The sequence below is a fragment of the Emydura macquarii genome, unplaced genomic scaffold, assembly GCF_026122565.2.
Source record: "Emydura macquarii macquarii isolate MOO-44397 ecotype Brisbane River unplaced genomic scaffold, CSIRO-AGI_Emac_v2 contig_2369, whole genome shotgun sequence".
NCBI classification, from domain to species: Eukaryota; Metazoa; Chordata; order Testudines; family Chelidae; genus Emydura; species Emydura macquarii.
This window is the reverse complement of record NW_027132506.1, coordinates 3,846,028-3,864,520: the sequence shown is the minus strand read 5'-3', so window position 1 is coordinate 3,864,520 and position 18,493 is coordinate 3,846,028. Positions and strand designations below refer to the sequence as shown.

At 54.3% G+C, this 18,493-nt stretch overlaps 1 long non-coding RNA gene across 1 annotated transcript; it reads left to right on the top strand.

Moving 5' to 3' along the window:
* Positions 1–13,526: 13,526 nt before the first annotated feature.
* On the top strand, positions 13,527–15,522 carry LOC137161718 (uncharacterized). The gene is made up of 2 exons (XR_010922161.1): positions 13,527–13,745; positions 14,308–15,522. It is a non-coding gene; the product is annotated as an uncharacterized lncRNA (long non-coding RNA).
* Positions 15,523–18,493: the final 2,971 nt, after the last annotated feature.

The following is an 18,493-nucleotide window of genomic DNA, read 5'->3' as shown; positions in this document are numbered from 1 at the left end:
GGACCCTTTTTTCTGGAATAAACACAACATTAATCCTGAGCAATGACTCCACTCACGAAGCCAGTCTGCTTCTGCTGGTCAATTTCTCCGGAAGGAGAGAAGCCCCGGGAGATCCATTCACAGAAATCAAGGCTAAGCGCCTGGCAACTGCTACCCGGAGCGAATGCTTCCAGCAGCTCCTGCTACGAGCCAGCCGGGCTCTTTCTGGGCTGTGACACTGGGCTTTGCTGTAGCCTCAGGAACGTTAGCGCCAGGCTCCCGTGTGCTCTGCTTCTGTGCAGTCTGGGGTGGCAAAGTGACCTTCTGTGACAGCCTCGGGTCAGTTTGCCAAGGGAAGCATCTCTTGAATTAGCTGCGGGTTTAGGGCTCAGACTCTAATGGATTTGATCTCGCACCGATGTGCCGCCGAATGTTTGCGCCACGTGGACGTTTCTTGGGGGAAGGGGCTCCTTTTGCTAGCAGGGCAGCGGCGCCTGGGGTGTCTGGCTTGGCCCTGCTCTGAGCAGGGGGTTGGGACTAGATACCTCCTGAGGTCCCTTCCAACCCTCATCTTCTCTGATTCTGTGATCTGGCACCCAGCCGGCGTCGAGGCAGCAGTGTAGGCTTTGGGTGTTGGTGTAATGTCCTGCCTCTTTAAGTGGCGGAGCCCCTCCCCCTCCCCAGGACGTGTCGGAGGGGACTTTAAACGTAGCGGTGGGTCTTTACGCCAAGGACACGTGACACAGTCTCGCTCAGCCGCCCTCAGTTCTCGACACTATATGCAGGCACTTGCAGGGTAGCTGGATGCTGCCAGCGCTGTCAGTGGTTAGTTGTCAGTGTTGGCTGCGTGCGTGTCCCGCCGTGTAGGTGCTGTCCCAGCTCCGTGCAGGTAACGAGACGGCGCTCACCATCGAATGGATCGACACGACCATGGATGGGCTGAGCAACGAAGGCACCCGGGCCAGGTTTAGTGCAGTTGAAGCACAATGAGAAGCGACTGTCGTGGAAAAGAATCACACTGCTACATTTTAGAGTTGGATTGGGTGCAGCTTTAATTGTGACACACACACAATCACATAACCATAGCTATGGGGAATACTATAGCCATAGGGAAAACCCAGGTGGCTATAGGGAAGTCAAGCAGCATGTCTGGATGCTGGGCAAATGTACTTCACCTAGCTACCAGATACAAAAGACTTATAGAGGGGTTGCTTAGATTCATTTACATGTTGATCGTATAGTGGAATTTGATTAACAGTTTATACTTAACAGAAAGACAATCACAATGCATAGTGGGCACACCAGACGCCCTCCCAGAGACGCCCAATGAGTCACTTGAGTATACAATGTAGTTTTCAGGGACCCTGGTTAACTCCCGAAGATGGGTGGTGACACAATACTTGTTCAAATGCTCATTTGTATGGAGTGAGTTTCTATGGGGCCAGTAAGACAAAGGGGGGCAGGTACTGGTACTTATCAAAACAGGTGAAGTCTGTTCAGACTTCAATAAGGCTTAAGGCTCATAACAGAGACTTGCCTCTCGGGTGTGGTTCAGAGACCTCTTGTGTGACTTTAACATCTTTATCCTAATTTCAGTTTCAGGCTACAACTTCAGGCCAGGCCTTCTATGACCAGTTTCAGACCAGGCATTCTATTAATCAATTTTATGATTAATTCTTGGATTCCACACGACCTATAGAGTATCCACCGGTACACGTTAATTCTGAGAGCTCCATTACAATGGACCGGCACAACTTAACGGCGGGACTTTCCGTTATCCCCTAGGCTGGACAAAGCCATTGCCTCTGACACTCTCTTTTAGACACTGTTACAGACAATTTCGTTCTGCCCCTTTGACCTAGCTAGTTGCCACCCTCTTGACATCTTCTGAGACCACCCCTCACCTTGCACTGGATGGTTCGGGCAAAACGTTTCTATTTATCATATTATAAGACATTTCTATCCATCAAAGTGTCATTTCAGGGGCTCAGGTTGCCCTTGTTATCTCTTTGGTCCTAGTTAGGACCTTCTGTCTCTGATATATATTTTTAGGTATTAGTGATGTTTTGGAAATATCCGTGTTTGCAGTATCAGCTCTTCTTGAGAGTTTCAGTGAGGTCGTAAGTTCACAGCCTGACTCTGGGTTCCTTGGTTTTATAACTGACTTGCCCAATCTTTCAGTTTAGGCATTATGCCTTACCCTGTTATGCTAGGTTTCAGGTCTCAAGCTCTCACTTTCTATTACAGCCACTAAAAGGATCAGTGGTGAAATAGTTTAGTGTTGACATTTCAGTGTCCATTGTTAGGTTTCAGAATCATCACATCATTGAAGTAACAGCTATTGTTTCAGGCTGGCTGCAAACACAGGCAGATATCACTACATTGTCACTTGAGAGGAAGTTCCTGTCTGGAAGGTTTTCTTTGCAAGTTAGAAAGAGAATTAAAAAAGGAAAAAGCCAGATGAAAGTTTAGCTTTTGGAGAATGGTTTTGTGGCGGGTGGGTGGATTCTGCCGTCAGGAATTCAATGCAATACAAGAGCGCTGATTAGGTTCAGGGTTCCCAGTGTGTAATTTGCCCCTGAATTTCATTCAACACTGCAGAGTCATGCTCCAGAATCTCAGTTTTCATTTTGAAACAAAATGATGTTTCTAGCCCTTACGGCTGGAAAGAAAACCTCAAAAACGTGCAGAATCTAACGAAGCCTGTCTGCATGTGCAAAGAACCTGAAGGGAAGTGTGAACTGCCCCCGTCATCTCACTCAGCACCAGACAGGCTCTGCTGTTGAGTGACCCTGGAGTTTGGCCTTTTTCCCGACAACCCAAAGTTCAACATTTGTGCGGCAGAGCAACTATTTGAAACGAAAGAGCCATGGTCGTGTGGGTATGTTTGGGGAGCCGGGCTGGGTGTTTTGCTGAGATAGAGTAAATTAACCCTGCCGTAGAAGCTCACACTGGACGGACAACTCAACATAATACACTCCCCGTGCGATGGGGTGGCAGAAAGGGCTGACGCGATCCTGGCATGTGTAAACGGGAGTCGTGGGGAGGCGCGTGGAGGTGATTTTACCTCATGGATGGCGCTGATGAGACCAATATTGGGTACAGTTCTGGTGCCCACATTTTAAAAAGACGGTTGGAAAGCTGGAGAGGATGCAGGAGAGCGGCTGGAGAAAACGCCTCCCAGCGAGAGACGGGCAGAGCTCAGTCCCTGCAGTTTATCAGCGAGACGTCCTTAGTGAGGCTGCCCGGTGCGGCAACGTGGAGGTGAAAAGTGTAGGTGTGTCAGTCGCTCGGGGTTTTAGACCCCACTCGGACACAGGGCTCAGGGAAAGGGTGTTTGACTCGGGCGGGCAGGAACGGGGAAAGGCGGCCGATACCCCGGGCACAGAGACGTAAGCAGTTTGAGTTCAAAGTGAGCAATTGCAGGTCCTGTCCGCTCCCTGGGATAGTCCCACTGAAGGTTGGGACTCTTCAGACCTGACTCTGGTCAAGCACATAGGTGCTTGCAGGTTTTCCAAGGCTGGACTCACGGCTCGGAGCCATCTCCTTCTCCATCCAGCCTCGCTGAGAGACTGTGAGGGTCTGTCTCTCGCTGTGACCGCTGCTCTCGCGTGGGAATGACACGGTAGCCAGCCCAGCCGGGTGTGTCCAACTGGCCCATGGCCTTGGTGCATGTGTGTGAACCCTCACCCCAGAGGGGGGATCTGGGTCAGGAGAATCACATCAGCACCAGTTACAGCCTGGCACAACTGGCCAGGTGCTCAGCTAAGGGTTTGTTCCTTCTGAAGGACCAGGCGCACGAGGGCCGGGGAATTTCCAGTGTTCCTCTGAGATCTCAGGCACGGACGCGCCCCCAAGATTTCCCACAGTTCGTGGTTCGGCCTGGGTCCGAAGTCCCTCATCTTTCCCTGGCACTGAGGTCCATCCGTGCCTCCAACAGGACCAGGCGGCAGAGAATCTGATGGGAATTCAGAACGAAACCAAAGCTGCTTTTCCTACCAGGGTGGGGATCTGGGTTGGCGGGTGGGGGGGGTGTTTTGTCGCAGTCGCTCTTGTGTTGTGTCTGGTGCCCAGTTCTGTTCGGGAGCTGAGTGAGCCGCTGCAATGTTTCACCACCGACTCTCGTAGTCCAAGGACTTTTGGTGCCAGCTGGCAGAGGGACGTGCGGGTCAGGGGTCCCCTGGGTCTGATATTTTACATTCTAGTTCCCCAAAGAGTCTCAGGTAAGGTTTCTGCAGAAAGCCTGTGTCACAGTGGGCATCACAAGCGTTGCGAAATGTTTGCATGGATAATATGTAAGGAGCTATGTAGCTTTACTGGAAGTTACATGCTTAAGGCCTGGCAGTTAAAGGCAGATCACCGAGAGGTGGCAGGCCTTGAGAAAGCCTCCACCAGCCAGGAGACATGTATCTACTTTGGGGACTGTTGTTTATTGTGTGTCCTACAATGGAAGTCAATTTACAGACCTTCACCCAAGGCACATCCAACCTGTGGAACTCACTGCCAGGGGATGTTGTGAAGGCCAAAAGTATAACTGGGTTCAACAAGGCATTAGATAAGTTCATGGAGGATAGGCCCATCAATGGCTAATAGCCAAGCTAGTCCCTAGGCTTTGACTGACAGAAGTTGAGGCTGGATGACAGGGCAGATCACTGGGTAATTGCCCTCTTCATTCCCACTGAACCATCTGGGAGAAGCCAGTTGGAGACAGGATACAGGGCTAGATGAACCATTGGTCTGACCCAGTCTGGCCATTCTTATGCTAATGCAGAGACTGTGGATTTCAGGAGAAAGTTAACTGAACATGGGAGAGGCAGCCCTGTTCGCAGGTAATGAGCAAAGGAACAGTCTAATGTACCTAGAGGTCCCTTCGTCTGGGGGGCAAGCAACCGGTGGGCTTGGTCTCACAAAAGGAAGATCTCAGTCCTCCCTGGCTGAAAAATTCTGTGCGAAGGACTCTGGGAGAGACCTTATTAGACAAGATGGCCTCTTGTTAGTTGCGCTGCGGCTCTACAATGTGTGCTGTGATTTAGTTTGATAGGCAGCCCCGGCTTTCCACCAATCCCACTTGCTCTCCCTTGAATTGCGGTTGTGTGTTCAATCGATGCCTCCCTGCTTTCTCCATGGACGGAGCCTTGTGCTGTGTGTCAAACAGCGCCGGGGCCTGAGGCGACGCTGATAAGTTGGGCTGCGCCGTTTCTTTGGGAGTTTCGGATCGGTGACATCTGCCAGCAAGTCTGCTGCAGGGAGCTGCTCGGGAGGGCTGGGGGGTGTCCATTGCTTTCTCAGACCCAGCAGACCAGCCTCCAGGGCTCCCAGCCCGCTTTCGTTGGTCATTGTGGGACTTTTCCTGAGTTAAGGCAAAGTCCCATTGCGCAGGGATTGGCCGGGGCTAGGAAACGCCCCCTGATACCCAGCCTCCATTTCCTTTGCTCGCTCCCGGCGATGGACGAAGGGAGTGTGTTAATCAGGGCAATGGGTTTTCCTCACTGTCCCCGCTGGTTTCACCAGGTGGTTAACTGGGCCACATCCCCCTCCACTGGCTGGTTCGCGGAAGATAAGAACCTCCCACGGCTGCCAGCTAGTGAAGTTGCCTCTGTAGCTCAAGTGTTATTTAATGAGCCGGTGCAAAGAGCATGGGGTCTATCACCTGTTGATGGCCGTAGGGTAGGAGGTTGCTTGTGGTAGCTGTCCAGGGCAGTCAGATCCCCAGCGGGGTGGGGTTGCAGGCCAGTACTGCCGTGACGCCTGGGGATGAGAACTGGGCATGGAGGGGAGACGCAGGCTCTTCCCAGTAAAGTGAGACCAATGTTGACATGAGAAAAGCAGCCTGGCCGTGGGAGGGTTGGGTCGTTGTTAAAGGGAGATGGCAGAGCAAACGAAACAGACAGCAGGGCTCTTTATTTCTCATTGCAGCCAGGGCGGGGAGGCTCTGTGACAAGAAATCCAGCTTGCTGTTTCCATTGCAAACATCCAGGCCTGTCTTCCCAGTGTATGCTGGAGAGCTCTAGGGAGGACTGGAGAACTTGATGCTACCTGCCGCCTTTCATCTGCAGCTCTGAAAGTGCTTTGCAGAGGTGGTGGGTATCATTCACTCAACTTTACAGATGGGGAAACTGAGGCACGGGGCAATGCCATGACCATGGCACCAAGTGGCAGAGCTGGGACTAGCACTCAGGTCTGCTGGTCCAGTGCCCTATCTGCTAGGCCATGCTGCCTCCTAGCGTCAGCTCTGAGCTGCAAAGAACAAAGACTAGACAGGGCTAGTAATGGTCCACTGTGGCCCGCTCCTCAGGCATACATGGGCCCTCAGGATGACCCAGCCACAGCCCTGAGGTGCTTTCTTTGACGCCTGGAGGAGCTGTAGTTCCCGGCCTCTCTGAAAATCAGGCTGCCATGCTTTGACTAGCGCACATGAGGAATGCCGCCCCCGTTACAGGCTGGCAGGTGAACCTATTCCTGGGTCATTGGCGGCCTCGCTACTTCATTTAGACTGATTTCCCTGTCCGTGCCCCTCGCCCCAGCGGTGACCATTGCTCTGGAGAGCAGCGGTCCGGCTGACCAGCCCATCTCAGGACCTGCTTGGTGGACAGGGTTACCCTGGCAGTCGGCACTCACAGGCCCGGTGTCGGGGGCATCCAGGAAGGCCTGCGGGTTTCCCAGAAGCGCGGCTGTGCAGCTGCTTTGGAAAATCAGGTACCATGCGGCCCCAGGGCTGTTCTCAGGGCATTTCACATAGAGCGCCGCATTCCCCCCGCCGGTAATGGTGCTGAGTGAATCCATTACCGCTCCCTAGAGGAGGCTGCAATGCTTTGGAGTGTGTCCTGCGTCGCCCCAACAGCCGGGCCGGATGCCACGGAGCTGCCCTGGCGGCAGAAGGCAGCTGACAACTCGGAGCGGCAGGCCAAAGGGAGCAGGAGCCCAGGAGGACCAGTGGGGGGGGCAGCAAATGGGTATCCCAGGAGCACAATCCCAGGCTCGCCTTCTCTGCAGCAAAGGGCCCTCATTTCTGCTTCCATCCAGTGCATTTGTGACAGCCCCTTGTACAGGCAGGAGGAATGCAACCTGGATGTAACGACTGTGACAGGGACTGGGCCATGGCCCCATTTACCATGCTAAATGCCATCCGTTTTGTGCCGCCCCCCCCCTGTTTGCAACCGGCCACCACCTTCTGTGCTGACACCAAGTAATTACATTGCAAAAGTCATGGGGAGGAGCTGGATGTCCTGTTGCTGGGATGGGACAGGTGGCGATCTCGGTGCCCAGACAGGGAGGAGAAGTGGCTTGGGATCGCGGCAGAAGTAGGTTAGCTGGATGTTTCTGCTAAAGAACTCGGTATTAGCAATGTTGACTTGGAATTTACCATCATTAGGCACCAGGGTTAACGCGCCATGGCTGTAAACGGGGGTGTTTGCAGCTGTTTCACAGCGACCATTCCAGGCTCTCTGCAGACTCAGGCAGCCGTCTCGGCATCGTTCACCCTTGAGTCATGTTTGGAAAGGTTTACGCTGTCAGCATAAAGGCTGGACATAGATTAATCAAAAGAAAACAGAGGTGGGCATGTGGGGCCCGATGGCCTGGCTGAGGAAAGGCAGAGGCACCCGCTTCCCTGACCATGGGGTGACCCGTGCAGACAGTGGGACAGCCAGAGAAGTGGAGCACTGCAGGTCTAGAAGGTCCTGTAAGGTATCGCTACAATCTGCCTGGCTAGTCCTGTGTCATCTCCCTGCCCATCCTCCTGCCTGCTCCATCTGTGTGAGCTGCGTGCGGCTTGTTCCTCAGGCACTATGGAGCTGGCCTCTCGGATCTGCTGAGTGAGCAGGACCTGGTGGCTGGTGTGGAGTACACAGTGGAGTGCGGGATGGCCGTGTGCCTGGATCCACCGCAGCCAAAGGAGCCAGGGGCCCCCGCCAGAGCCTTTGGGGTTTTAGCAGTGGTGCCTCCCTGGATGGGGGTGGACCGTGGTTGAGAGCTGGCAAGCTAAGGAGACCTCTTCCTGCCTCAGCACTAGAGCCAGGCTCCAGCTATTAGAGGCCAGGATGAGATGGGATGTGGGGGCAGGTTATCCCCCATCTGCTACTGCAGGATCCTTGCACCATCTGGTGCCATCACTCTCAGAGACGGGACGCTGGGCTGGAGGGACCCCAGTTCTGACCCATATTGATCAGCTCAAGCCACTTTGCTCTCGGGAAAGGAGAGTGAAACATGCTCGTCCCGTGCCCTCTGCAGATTCACAGCCCGGTATGACCTGACCCCCATGTTAGGACAGGTTTACACCCCCATTGTGACGTGGCTGAGGTCACACGAGTCAGCAGCAGGGCTGGGAATAGAAGCCAAGTTCCCAGGCCCCTGCTGTAACCACTAGCCCCACAGCCGCCCTTGGCGATCTGTGGCCCCACTGAGCTGTGGCTGGCTCTCCTTGCTGGCCAGTACAGTTCCAAAGCCACGAGCCTGCCAGCGCAGCTCCTCCAGGGTGCAAAGGGCCATCTTTGCTGGTGCACTGTGGGTCAAGGAGGATCCTGTATCTCCATGAGGCACTGGGCCAGCTCCCTGCTGTCCCATCCCAGCATGTCCTGGGGTCAGGGACACTGGCTCTTGGGTTAGTCCAAAGTACTGCTCATCCTGGTTGCTATGTGGACTACGGAGCAGATGCAGCTGAACTCCTAGAAGGCACAAACCCATTCACATGCAAGTGTACAAGAGAGGGCGCGGGGCCAGCTAGGCGCCAGCAGGGGACCCAGCACCAGAAAAAAAGCCTCACCTGTGCCGACGGCTGCTGCTCTGCTGTGTGCCCACATCCGCAGGAATGGTCCTCAGGCCACGTCGGCATGGCGATAATGGGGGGTGACGCCCCTCGTGTAGACATCCCCGTGCTGGCTTTTGTCTGCCTACCTCAGGTACTGGAGCATTGAAACCTCAGCAGCACAGACTGTGCCCAGGGCTCCAAGTCGGCTTGTACGGCCCAGGACGGAGCAGTCACCCAAGCCAATTAAACGCAGCTAGCTGGTGAATGTGTGCACGAGGGGCAGTCACACGGCACAACAGCAGGTGCAGACAGACCCGCAGACAACATGTACCCACAGACAGACCTGTGGGTGGCATGTACTTGCAGACAGACCTGCAGGTGCCCCGTACCCACAGTCAGACCCACGGGCACCATGTACCCACAGACAGACCTGATGGTGCCTTGTACCTGCAAACAGATCTGCGGATGGCATGTACCACAGACAGACCCGCGGGTGCCTGTGGCAGGTTCCCCTTGGTCTGTCTGCAGGTACATGGCGCCCATGAGTCTGTCTGCGGTTATGGGGCACCCGTAGGTCTGTCTGTGGGTACATGGCGTCTGTGAGTCTGTCTGAGGGTAGAGCTAGCCTGGGCCATCTCTTACAATGCTTTGCTAGTGACAAGGCCCTGTTATCACTCAGCACAGCAGCACGTGAAGCCCACACCCAGCTAGGTGGCATAAATACTCCTACAGCCCCGCATGAATCTCTCAGAGAAAGGCACCAGCCAGTTCACCCCAGCTCCCTGCCCTGCACCTGAAAGTTACACCTTCCTGCCCTGGTCCGTAGCCTGACCAGTATAAGTTCATTACCTAGTCCACTCCTCCCTCAATGGGAAGAGTTACAAGCCTTTGTAACTGAGCTGAGATTTCCCAAACACTTCAGCCGAAACACAGTGTTTTAGTTAAAATATAAAACAGGTTTGTTGACTACAGAAAGATGGGCTCTAAGTGAGTATAAAGTGGTAGGCATATGAGATCACAGACAGGTACTGAAGAAAATAAAGATAAATGCTCAATCTAACCTTATAACACTAGACAGTATCTAGATGAAGCAGTTTTTCACACCCCACTAGATGTTCTAGTTCTCAATGCACATGCTTCTCCCTGAAACTTGGGGCCAGCCTCCTGTCACTCAGGGCTCTCATTGCTTCCAGTGTAGATTGGGGAGGAGAAAGGCCTGGGCATGCAGCACTGTAGCGAGGGGGCGTGGCCTCCCTCTGAAACAGACAAGGAGGGTACTCTACCCGCCCCCTGGTGGGTGGAGCCAGAATAGCCATGCCCGCCCCGCCGGAAGCAGAGGGGTGGGACAGGAAGTATAAAGGGACAGCCCAGCAGCTCAGTTGGGCTGGAGCTGCCAGAGGAGAAGGACGTCTCCTGGCCACCACTGGAGTGCAAATGCTACAGAACCAGAAGGAGCTGCCGGAGCTGCCTCTAGCCATCTACCCTGAGGAGACCAGCCAAGACCTGAAATCCCGGCACCCTCTGGTGAGGCGGTAGGAAGTAGCCCAGAGAAAGCAGACGATGGTCTGATTGTGTTGTGGCCAGATACTCGGTCAGCGAGTTCAGATGGGACCCCACTGACCCAGTGCTGGAATCTTCCGCCACTGTTTGGGCTCTGGGTTGGGATGCAGTGGAGTAGTGTGGGCCTGTGTCCCTCTACTTCCCCTTCCACCCCTCCCGGGGGTGGTGGCTACCCCACTGTAGGCCAGGAGGGCTGCTCACTCACCTCAGCCCTGCCTGAGGGCCTAGACCATAGACTGCTCGGTTGCCCTGCCCCTGGTCCAAGGGGCCCATAGGCTGCTTACTAGCTCTGCCCCCTGCCTACAGGCCAGGGTTGATGGACTGCCACTTGCCCAGACCTGCCAGCAGGCTAGAGCCATGGGATAGCTAATTCTCTGAGTTTCGGGCCTGTCTCTTTAGGTGCAACAGCAAGGGGGGCTGGCCTCCCTCTCAGATGGACAGGGAGGGTGGCCCCGACCTCCTACAAGCCCTGTCCCTTATTTTATATCTTTTGACCTAGTAGATATTAGTCCAGGCAAGTCCAGGTGGGCTCTGCTGAGTCACAAGGCGGCTCATTCAACCCCCACCCATCATCTGGTGTGACTGAGTCATAGAGTTGAGCAATCTCCATTGTATAGTCTTGTGCAACTGTCATTGTTTTATAAATCCTTTGTGTACCATTATTCCCTGCTGGATAGTAGTCACTTGACACCCTCCCGGGCGGGGACACCTACCCTTGTGTGCAGCACATTTCTCTAGCAAAATCTTCTAACTTGATATGCACGGATGCTACATGTGTTTTGACAGCTACAGCGGGATTTAGCACTTTATGGCCTTTCATTAGCTATCTTACGTGGCCTGCTTAGTATGAATGATTACACCATACAGGAATGATGAATATGGGGTTTACAGTGCGCTGCTTTGGGGTACAGCGCCCCATGCCCGCAGACGGACCCGCCGGGTGCCCTGTGCCTTTAAATTCTGCCTCCGTCAATTCCCAGTTAACCATTGTCCCAGGGCCCTACCGTGTTGGGAAAGGAGGGCCGTTCCCTCCCCGTTCAGAGTAAGGGGCATGTTGGAGCCTCTCACCCACATCAGGAGGTTCCCACTGGACTCCCCAGACATCAGGGCATAGGTGTGACACTATCAGGCTGCAGGCAATTAGCCTGTGAACCCCACCCAGCCGGGGAGCGGACAGGAGAGTCCAGCGTCCTTGGCTCCCCCAGCACATCCCTCTGCCTCTGGAGTCAGGGAAGGGTGGCCTCTGTACTCAGCTCCTTATTCTGCCTGTGGACATAACCTCTAGAGGGAGCCAGAAGCACTTGTGACCCTGACATGAGACAGCTGCACAGATTCAGGAGGGTGGGGATGGGGGGTCTCGTTCACCCGCCCCAGCCTGGTGGGGGCAGTTCAGGCCAGCTGGCACTGAAATCCTGTCGCATTTGCTACGGCAACTCCTCCCGTCATCCCCCCAGTGGTCGCCCAAGGCAGTTCACTCCGCCCTGGTGTCCGACGGGATCTAACGATGGTAGTGCCCATTCCATCCCTCGCAAGAACGGTGCCGTCAGGTGCAGCCCCGCCTATGACATCTCTGACACTGACAGAGTCAGAAAAACCTTTTAAAAAGGTACCATCCCGTCTCGGGGTCCCTGGAGACCTGCTGCTGTTCAGAGAACCTGGAACTTCAAGCACTCATTGCTCTGGTGGAGAGGAACCGAGACGCCTCTAGGGAAGATGGAGCTGGGAGTTTCACAGCCGCCTCCCTGGGCCGGGCACCAGGGCACAATGGGCAGCTCCATGCAGCTGTGCTACTGCCCCTGGCCTGCAGCCCATTCTGGGGGCTCTCCCTTCCCCAGGATCTTGTAGCTGGCTGGTGAGAATCCAGTGATCCCGGAGGAGGTGTTTGTTATCATAGAATCATAGAATATTAGAGTTGGAAGGGACCTCAGGAGGTATCTAGTCCAACCCCCTGCTCAAAGCAGGACTAACCTCAGCTGTATCATCCCAGCCAAGGCTTTGTCAAGCCTCAGCTTAAAAACCTCTAAAGATGGAGATTCCACCACCTCCCTAGGTAACCCATTCCAGTGCTTCACCACCCTCCTAGGGAAAAACTTTTTCCTAATGTCCAACCTAGACCTCCCCAACTGCAACTTGAGACCGTTGCTCCTTGTTCTGTCATCTGCCACCACCGAGAACAGCCTAGCTCCATCCTCCCTGGAACCCTCTTTCAGGTAGTTAAAGGCTGCTATCAAATCCCCCCTTATTCTTCTCTTTTGCAAACTAAACAAGCCCAGTTTCCTTAGCCTCTCCTCATAAGTCCTGTGCTCCAGCCCCCTAATCATTTTTGTTGCCCTCCGCTGGACTCTCTCCAACTTGTCTACATCCTTTTTGTAGTGGGGGGCCCAAAACTGGACACAATACTCTAAATGTGGCCTCACCAATGCCAAATAGAGGGGAATAATCACTTCCCGTGACCTGCTGGCAATGCTCCTCCTAATGCAGCCCAATATGCTATTAGCCTTCTTGACAACCAGGGCACATTGCTGACTCATATCCAGCTTTTTATCCACTGTTACCCCCAGGTCCTTTTCTGCAGAACTGCTACCTAGCTTGTCAGTCCCCAGTCTATAGCTGTGCATGGGATTCTTCCTTCCTAAGTGGAGGACTCTGCACTTTTCTTTGTTGAACCTCATTAGATTTCTTTTGGCCCAATCCTCCAGTTTGTTTAGGTCACTCTGTATCCTATCCCTACCTTCCAGGGTATCTACCACTCCCCCCAGCTTAGTGTCATCCGCAAACCTGCTGAGAGTGCAATCTACCCCATCTTCCAGATCATTAATGAAGATGTTGAACAAAACCGGCCCCAGGACCGCCCCCTGGGGCACTCCGCTTGTGACCGGTTGCCAGCTAGACATGGAGCCATTGATCACTACTCGTTGAGCCCTATGCTCTAGCCAGTTCTCTATCCATTTTATAGTTCATTCATCCAACCCATACTTCTTTAACTTGCAGATAAGAATACTGTGAGAGAACGTATCAAAAGCTTTGCTAAAGTCAAGGTATATCACATCCACCGCCTTCCCTACATCCACAGAGCCAGTCACCTCATCATAGAAAGCAATCACTTATGGTGCGTGGGGTACTTCTGGAGATCCACTTGCTATCCCACGGTGACCCTTCCCTGTGTTTGCAACTGACAAGACCAGGAACCTGGCTAATTAACCCCTGGGGGGGTGTTTCTGGGAACTGCCCTCCAGGATCTGAGCCGTGCTGCCAGCTGAGATGCCGGTCTCGAGGGTCCGGGAGGCACCATTCAGTGGGCACCACCTGGAATTTCAGCTGTGGCCACGCAGAAGGTCCCAACTCCCCTAACCCCATAAACCTGAGGACCCGGGCAGGAGATCGGACCAGACCAGATGCTCCTGTATGTCCGGCTGCTGACCAGACCCTGAGCATACAGAGGCAACGGCAGCAAAAAGAGGTAATGGGAGAGGAGTTATGGAGCCTAGAGACGCGAGCTCTCCGTCCCTTCAACCCGGGGGAAGCGAGGCAGCCCCATGTGGAGGCTGAGCAGGTGGGGATGAAGCTGGGAGGAACAATGGGAGATTGGGCCAAGGGGATCTCCGCCAGAGATCAGTAAATGGGCACCTCTTTCTAAGGTGATGCCTGGATGGCTAGTCCTACAGCGGGGCAAGGGGCTCTGAAGGAGTGAGTGGGCCTGGAAGAAGAGAGCTGGCTGTGTAGCAATAGCCCTGGGGGTGGGTGGGAAGGTCCTTACAGTGATGGGTGGTCATAAATATCTACCTGTCTCAGGCACTTATATAGTGCCCCTCACCTTGGAACCTGGGCCCCTCACAATCTGCAATGCATTGCTCCTCACATCCCTTGTGGGGCGGAGCAGGGATTTGGGCCCCGGTCACTCAAACCCTGTCCTGTTGCCCTAGCCACTAGACCATCCTCCCTCTAGCCAGCCCCACTAGAGTTTTCCCCAGCTCCTATTTCTGTCCAGAATCTCACATCTCCCTTCGTTCTCTGTAAGTCAGGTTCCATGGGACCGAGGACGTGTGAAATCAGACCCCCATTACATGGAAGACTGGAACCCAGGAGGAAAGTGGATCAGAACCCTGGCACACGCGGGTCGGTGCCTGGACTGGTATCCGGAGGAGAGATTGGATCAGAACCCGGGTCTATGAGCTGGAGGGTTACAATGTGCAGCTCCCAAAGCCAGCTGGGTCCCAAGCACAGCGCCAGAGGTGCTCACTCACTCTCACAGGAGGGCAGCCAGGGGTCAGCCCTGCCTAGCCTGGCACCGGGACAGAGAGCATGTGTTTGAGAGCAGGGCCGCAGGGGAGAGGAAGTACCATTCAAAGGCCGCGCAGCGCTGGAGCCGTGCTGTCCTCTTGTAATGTCCTGGGAGAGGGGCCGTTTGATGCTTGATTTCCTCCCATCTGCCAGTACATTAACAGCCGCCACTCCCAGCCTGGCCCAGCTCCGCTCCCTGCTGACACCCAGCAGCTGCTTTCTTAATGCGCTGACACCAGCAACCAATGCCCAAGTGGCCACGCTGGCTTCCACCCGCCTCCTTACTCTTTGCATGGGGACCCCAACGACCTCCTCCCGTTCCGAGTCCCCTCAAATACAGCTCCCTGAGTTCTTCAGTGCCGGACACACGGACTTTTCCCCTTGGTTTGTCACTCCCACCGTGTGACACCTGCCCCCAGCGCCCTGTGATCAGCTGACACAGTGTGGACACAGTGTGCGCCCCAGACGCCTGCTTGGGGTAAAAAGGAACAAAAAAAAAGAGCAGCTTCCAAGATGAGCTGGCAAGGAAAAGCTACACAGACAAATCGCACGGAAATTAGACACGAAGAGGCAACCTCTGACTTTACACATCTGTATTGGCTAAATTCCCTTTCCTAATTGTCACCTATTGGCTCGGAAGAGATCCCCCGCATCTGTCCTAGAGGGGATCCCCATATTCTGACCCCACTGGGATGCTGGCCCTCTGTGTCTGGATCTCCCACCCTTTCTCTTTTAAGGGCCTACAGGGTTTGTTTTTTTTTTCTTTCTCTTAGACTAGGGTGATTCAGGGTGCGGGAAATTCCCTCCTCTGTTTCCCAATACTTGGGGGAGGAGGGGTTCTTTTCTTTTCAGTTTCAGTGTCTTTCCATTAACTGTAATGGGCCCCCGTTGTGTCTTCCTGCACTCTGCAATGCTGGGTGTGTGCAATTAGTCTTGTGCAAACAACTGGCTAGGGATTGTGTCACCCCCCTGGTGTGAGGTGATACTGCAGTTGCAGCACCATGACAATGGCAGTGGGGAGGTCTAGGCTGGATATTAGGAAAACGTTTTTCCCTAGGAGGGTGGTGAAGCGCTGGAACGGGTTACCTAGGGAGGTGATGGAATCTCCATCTTTAGAGGTTTTTAAGCTGCGGCTTGACAAAGCCCTGGCTGGGATGATTTAGTTGGGGTTGGTCCTGCTTTGGGCAGGGGGTTGGACTAGATACCTCCTGGGGTCCCTTCCAACCCTAATCTTCTATGATAAACCTGGTACGGCGGAGCCCTGGGCCAGGCCCTTGCGGCACAGAAGGAAAAGGCATGCTGCATTTTCCCTCCACGTGCCCCATCCATTTCCCTCAGAGCCCATCACCGGGAGCCCGTTACTTCTTGCCCTACTTTCAGTAGACATGATGAGTTGCGCTCCGTGCCCATTGAAGGTAGGACAAGACGTAATGGGCTTAATCTGAGATCCAAGTTAAATATTATCATAGAATCATAGAATATTAGAGTTGGAAGGGACCTCAGGAGGTATCTAGTCCAACCCCCTGCTCAAAGCAGGACTAACCTCAGCTATATCATCCCAGCCAGGGCTTTGTCAAGCCTCAGCTTAAAAACCTCCAAGGATGGAGATTCCACCACCTCCCTAGGTAACCCATTCCAGTGCTTCGCCACCCTCCTAGGGAAAAACTTTTCCTAATGTCCAACCTAGACCTCCCCCACTGCAACTTGAGACCATTGCTCCTAGTTCTGCCATCTGCCACCACCGAGAACAGCCTAGCCCCATCCTCCCTGGAACCCCCTTTCAGGTAGTTAAAGGCTGCTATCAAATCCCCCCTCATTCTCCTCATTCGCAGACTTTCAAACAATCAGGGTTCCAAGGGAGATTGTGGACTCCCCCGTCTGGTTCCAGCTTATGCCAAGGTCCCCGTGCCTCACTCGGATACGGACAAACACACAGCTACAGCGGGCTCCCCTGTGTTAGGGATTGGTACACAGATAAGAGCATTATAAAGATGTGCAGCGTGTTTAGTCTTTATTGAGTGCCTGTGAGTTGCTGCCGCCATTAATCTCATTTCTAGCATAGACTGTATCCCATTTCAGAAGATAATGTTTGAGTGCTTGCACTGTAAGTCTCTGTAACTGTGTAAATCATCAGACAGGAGAGAAGCATGAACAAGTGCGAAATACAACAGAAGATGTTCTCCTTGCCTGACAAAGAAGACCCATGGATACCAGATAAACTCTTGGGAACATCAGAGGACAGAAGACTTTGTTAATTGCTCGCCCCATCCCTGGAAGAGGAGACATGCAAGTGAATTCCTCTCATCAGCTGAGTTTGCAACTCAAAGCAGAAGCAGGGAAGGAATAAAAAGCTCTAAGAAGAGGAACACTTTCTTTATGCTGCTTGGACTCTGGGGGGCAATGATTACCAGGCATAAGCAAAAGCTCCCCAGGTATCTGTGTTTACCTGCTTTAACCTTGTAAATAACTCTCGCTTCCTTTTAGATAAACCTGTATTTAGTTTACTATAGGATGGGCTACAAGCCTCGTCTTTGGGGTGAGATCTAAGGTGCAACTGACCTGGGGTAAGTGACTGGTCCTTTGGGACTGGGATTAACCTGTGAACCTTGGTGTAAGGGCCCGTCTGTCTCAAAGGCAGGCTCATCTGGGTGGTGAGACGGCCCGGAGTGCCCAAGGGACCGTCTGTGGCTCCATGCTGAGGTGGTTACAGTGCTGGAGGAGTTTACACTTGGTAACTGGCTGGTGAAATCTCGTTGCAGAGCTCACAGCCAGTGTGGGGCTCATGCCCTGGTTCCCACAGGCTGCCCTGAGGTTGCCACTCACCCTCTGGAGCCGCTGCAGAGCAGCTGGGTCCTGTCATTGGAGGTTTTTAAGCAAAGGATGGACAAACATGTGGTCTAGGTGCTGCGGTCCTGCCTGAGTGCAGGGGGCTGAAGTAGGAAACCCCACGAGAGCCCTTCTGTGATCCTACCCATGTCATTGCGCCGTGGACCCAGCCTGATGAGATACCTCCGTCCAGTCAGGGACCAAAAGGAACACCATGTGACCCATCACGCCTCCCGCGTTGGCACCTCACAAAAGATGCTGGCAGCTGTGCACGTGCTGGCTCCATGGATGGGGGACCCGTTTTGCCAAGCCAGCAGGATGCACAGAGGCTGTTTCTGCAGTGGTCAGAGGAGCTGTTGCCACCCGTCTCCTCCAGGCCTGCATCTGCTCGGCGTTCCCGATCCCGCTAGCATGGGGTTCACAACAACCCTGCTAAAGAGGGGCGGTGTCCCTGGGGAGACAGGAGGGGGACTCCAGCGACATCCCGCAGGAGGGAAGAGGGATCCCAGTGAGAGGGGCAGGGGATCCTGGCTAGATGCCAGCTGATGAGATGGGGCAGGTCCTGGCGACATGGGAGGGGGTGGTCTTGGCTAGATCCCTGCTGGATGGTCGGCTGTCCTGGCTGGACAAGGGCTCGAGGAGGGGTCCCCCTGCTGCTGTGTGGAGGTGCAGCTGAGCGAGGTCCGGGTCGCTGCCATCCGGTTCAGGCGCTAGGTCAGTCTCGGGCCCCACTTCTCTCGATTGCGGGGCCCAGAACTGATGGGATGGAGTCAGGAGGAGCAGGGGGGGGAAGAAGAGCAGGGCCAGGTTGGGAGGCGGGGCCAGGACTCCTGGGTTCTATTCCCAGCTCTGGGAGGCGAGCGGGGTCTAGTGAGTTAGAGCAGGGGGCTCCCGGACTCCTGGGTTCTATTTGCTTGAAGAGAGAGTGCAGGCTAGTGGTTAGAGCAGGGGTCAGTAAGTTACTGCTCCCCCCCCCCCACTTCCTCCTGGCATTGCCAGCACTGGGGTGGGTGGAGCGGCTCCACCCTGCCCCGTTACTCAGAGACGGGGCAGGGGACGAGGCTGTGACTGGGGCAGCCATGCTAGCGGCAGGATCCCTGG